Source organism: Pyrgilauda ruficollis, unplaced genomic scaffold (assembly GCF_017590135.1).
Source record: "Pyrgilauda ruficollis isolate IOZ18807 unplaced genomic scaffold, ASM1759013v1 scaffold66, whole genome shotgun sequence".
NCBI lineage: Eukaryota > Metazoa > Chordata > Aves > Passeriformes > Passeridae > Pyrgilauda > Pyrgilauda ruficollis.
In genome coordinates this window covers 360,253-365,176 of record NW_024528377.1, presented here as the reverse complement: position 1 = coordinate 365,176, position 4,924 = coordinate 360,253, and positions in this window count along the sequence as shown.

The following is a 4,924-nucleotide window of genomic DNA, read 5'->3' as shown; positions in this document are numbered from 1 at the left end:
GCGCACCCGCGCCGCCGGCGGCCGCGCGCTCCCGCGGTCGGGCAGGAACGAGAGCGGGCGGGAGGGGCCCCCGCGCGGTCCCGCCCCCGACCGCTCCGCGCACGCGCGGGAGACACCGGGGCGGCGGGCGCGGGTCCCCAGTGTGCCGGGAATCGGGAATCGGGTCCCGTCCGTCATTAGGTCCCGTCCCGGTGGTCCCTCGGCAGCACTCCCTGCCGCCGCCCGCTGCCCACCCGGCCGCGCCCCGGTGCCGCCTGGCTGCGCTGCCGAGCGGAGCGGCCAGCGCCGGGGCGAGCCCTCTGCGGAGCCCTTCGCAACCCCTCCAGTACCCGGTCTTCTTCTCCCCGAGTGGCGTTTCTGAGTCTTCCTCTGCTTTCGTTATCCAGGGTGGCTTGGCGATTTCTTTCGGTTTTTTTTTTTTTTTTTTTTTTTTTTTTCCCAAATTGACTTAAGTAATTGTGTCTAGTTTTGGCTGACGTGTTGATAACGCCCCTGGTTTTAGCTCACCTGATTAGAAACAGAATCATTAAGGTTGGAAATGTTCTCCAAGATGATGAAGTCCAGCCTTTGACTGAAAAGCGCCGTGCCCCCTAAAGCATTGCACTAAGAGCCATGTCTGCTTGTGTTTGGGACTTCCACACTTCCCTGGGCAGCCTGTGCCAATGCTTAACTACTCTTGCAGTGAAGAAATCTTTTGTAATATCCAACATAAAGCTCCCCTGGAGCAGCTTGTGGTTATTTCCCCTTGTGGAGTCGCTGGTTTCCTGGGAGAAGAGCCTGATCCCCACCCCACTACAGCCTCCTATCAAGGAATTTAGGGAGTGATAAGGTCTCTCCTGAGCCTCTTCCTCTCCAGGCTAAACACCCCCAGCTCCCTCAGCCATTTCTCACATGACTTTAGCTCCAGACCCTTCACCAGTTTCATTGCCCTTCTCTGGACTTGCTCCAGCACCTCAATGTCCTTTGTGTAACCTGAATGCAGGGTTAAATGTCTCAGAAGCAGTTTATGAGGAAAAAGGATGTTAAAGGAACTTGCTTGGAATTTTTGGTGCCCTTTAGGTTCTTTGGAAGAAAGCTAGGGCTTTGTGCAGAATTTTGCTAGGGGTGTAGGTGCTGTAGATGTGAGAGCTGACAGGCAGGGCCTTTGCTGTTAGACTCCATGCAGGTTTTCTTCATTTCTCAAGAAATATCTTCTCTTGCCCTTCTTTATCCACAGCCATAAGTATATGCAAACTTACTTGAATCTGAGATACTATCTGTGTGCTTTCTATTAAATTCATCAGTAAATAACCTGGTTAAGGGTAATAAAATTACTTTCAGTAACCTCTGTGTAGGTCCATGAAGTTATTTCTGTAATGGGTAAAATCCTATCCAGTCATTGTGAGTGCAGAAGATCCAGGAGGCATCACGAACAGTCAGGTTTTAGACAAGCATGCTAGTAGATTTGACTCATAGTACAAGTACTCTACAAGTAGTGTAGAGCCACTCTCATTTTGCCTTTTCAGATCAGCGAGACCTGCTCTGTAGCAAGGATTTCATGAAGTGAGGAAAAAAGAAATGTGAAAGAGAATCTCTGTTTCAGATGAACTGAAAGGTGTATTCCCAGTCTCTTCTGTTCACAGATAGCCTTAGGAATGTAAACGGATGCAAACAGAATCACCAGGATTAGAAACTGTTCACAGACTTCTCCTAAACCAGAACTGCTATTCACAGTTCTCTTGCAAGCACTTAGAGGTGGCTTTGGAGTGTCATTCAACATTGCCACATTTTCCCTGTGTGTTGGGGGAAGACCCCAGAGTGAACTCTAAGGATGTGAGCATTCAAATTTGACACATTTATGATTTTATTGGAAAACTGTATGGGAAATGTTCCTCCATCTCATTGCCTAGTGGTCGTTAATGTTTTATGATAGGAGACTGGCATTATTCAGCAAGGGGAGGGATGGTTTTAGGGGAATGTGAAAAAAGGCACACACAGGAGGACAGGAGGTGAAAACACCTAAGCTATATTTGGGGAAGAGTGGAAATGATGGTTAGAGAAATGGTGCTGGCATGCTGTCTGCTTTCAAAGGCACTGCTGAACAGCAGTATTTCAGTCTTGCCTGACAGGAACAGAGTCCAGGGACAGCCCTGAAATAACATGCTTTAGGCATTAGTAGATTCTGGGATACAAACAGGGGTGGCTATGTGCACACTCATACATGTATGCACACACACACACACACAGAGCATTGTTAGGAGAGACTTCAGGCACAGATTGCTTATTTGGTAGAACAGAGGAGGCTGTTTTAAATCTTAAGGCAAGCCCTGTGCAGAGTTCTGGTTTTGCAGTGGACATCATGTTCCTTTGCAGGTCAGCTGCATAAAAGAGATGAAGGAATAAGGGTCATAGACATCACACTGGTCTATCCAGGTAAAGTCAGCCAGGTTGTGGCACGTATTCTTAAGGAAATACTAATGAAAAAGAGAAAATAATCCTGATTTGGATGATTAGGGCTGGGGCAAAACAGCTTGGAAGTCTTGTGTCATGGTGCTTCAATGCCTATCAGAAGATGTGACTTTTACTGCACAGAGTGAACCTGATGTATTCACTCCCTGTTTCTGCACCTTTAATTTGCTTGACCAGACTTATTAGCCTGATTTGTACTAATAAATCTTTGTCATAAATTGAACAGAGACCTATGACCATGTATTGGTAAACTAAAACCAAGCAGATTAGTAGGAGAATCAGAAACAAACCTGTTTTCTCTGCAGGAGTTGTAACTGGTGGACAAAAAGGCTACAACCAGCCCTGACCTTCCAGGTTTCTAAAGAGAGAATGTGCCAAAGGAAAGGCAGCAGAATGCATTTCTATTGCCTTTTTTTGGGGAGAAAGAGAATTTAGGCAAGTGCCTAACATGAGGGACTATGCAAGGATTTCCTTACAAAACTTCAAGAGTTAATAGAGTTGCATAATCCTCTGTAATAAGAAAATTCAGTAAAGATGGAGTATTCATCCAGGAGGAATCTGCAAGCACATCACCAGAAACTGAATGTCTTCTTTCTGTCTGTGAGAAAGATCCTGCGTAGCTGGAAAACGCCTCCTCTTTTATCCAGCCATCGTTGTGGCCGTTTGATTATGCTGCCACAATACCTACACACATCATTTGCAAAGCTCTGCACGCTGGTGAAGCACTGCTCTGTAGAAGGTGAATGGTAGGACTGTAGCCATCAGAAAAGGGGAAATGCAGACACAGAGTGGTTAAGTGATTTGTCCAAGGCCATGCAGGAAGCTGGGGAGAGAAGATGCGGCAGGAGGGACGAGGGGGGAGAGACGCGTGATGATACCACACGCTCACAACACAACAGATCTCTGATTTCAAACATCTTTGGCATTTAGCACAAACTTCAAATCATTGAATGCTGTTGCTTCTCTCTTTTGGAGAGATATTATCTGGAAGGAAGCAATGGTGAAGATAAGGAAAGCCTGAATTCTGTTTAAATTATTTTTGCCACAGATAATTTGTTGGTATTGTATTTTTCAAAGTAGTGATTATTTTCAGCCCATTCCAGAAAAAATAATAATGAATAATAATGGATTAATTATGTTCTTATGGAATAAAGTGGCTTCCTTATCCACTTAGCAAGGTGCTTGGGCATTGCACAGACAATTACAAATAAAGTGCAGCAGTAGTAATTAAAATAAGCATGCATTATAAAACCACAACAAAATGCAAATGAATCAAGCCCCAGGATTTAATGGAAAGGTCTAATACGACATTATTTAATTTTATATTTCTTTGGCTATTTAACTCAGAGTAAAATTAATCCATAAATAATGGTATACTAATGAGCATACATGATAGGGAAGGTAGTAAGTGTTTCAACTGCAGAAAAACTTTCACTGCAGAATGTTCGTGTAACATTTTCTGAGAGGTCCTAATCTCACTGTAATTTTCAACACCTCACTGAAACTTGGTGCAAACAAATCACTCCAGCCTTTTTGACAGGTAGAGACTTCCCGTGTTTTTCCATTTGAAATTCTGTTTGAGGCATTCCCATCTCAGTTACACTCTATCTCCTCTTGGACAGGAGGTCATCACAGCAAACCCAGGCAGTCTTTTCCTCATTTCTTGCATTTGATCCCAATTTCCTCCACCTTCCATTCCTTAGCCTTGCAAGGTAACAACTTACCCCTGGTAATTCAGTAACCAAAGTGCCTCCAGTTGGAGAAGCAGAGCATATAGCTTAGGTTCCCAGCTATGATTCTGTGCACTTATTATCATGATAAGGTTTTTATACTTCTAGAAGACCTGCATTTCTATTGCCTTTGTTTGGGGAGAAAGAGAATTTAGGCAAGTGTGTACAAGTACATGGAATACAACAAAGATTATTGGTGTTTAAGATCAAGTCCTTGATACTTAAGGAAAGGCACATTTAATGTTGGCCAACTCACCTTAATTAATGTAACATTTTCACCCCTTCTTCCTGTCAGAAAGGCAAGTGAAATCCCCACAGCTGATATTTCCCATCAGATATAAGTTCTTAAGGAGAACACGTAAGGAAGCATAGCACAAACCATATAAAACCCTGCAGAATTAGAGTAAAAGATGGGAGGTAAGAGATGCAAGAATCTTGGTCCTGTATTTCCATCTTTCATTCTGATTTCTGGGGGAAGATGGGGGCATTTTCAGTCTCACCTGAAAATTAGCAGCTGCTCAAGTAAAGATTCTCATTACTGCTTGCAAACAGGCTGCAGACCAAAAAGAATTCTGCAAGAATTAGATTAATAATCTCAAAATAGAGGATAGAATCAAGACAATAATAATGTTCTCATGCATAATTTATGGCAGAGAAAAAAAAAAAAGCTTCTTCTGAATGCTTCTTTCACTCAGGCTTTTTTTCACTTGAGGCTGCATCCGAAACTATTCAGATCAATGAGATGT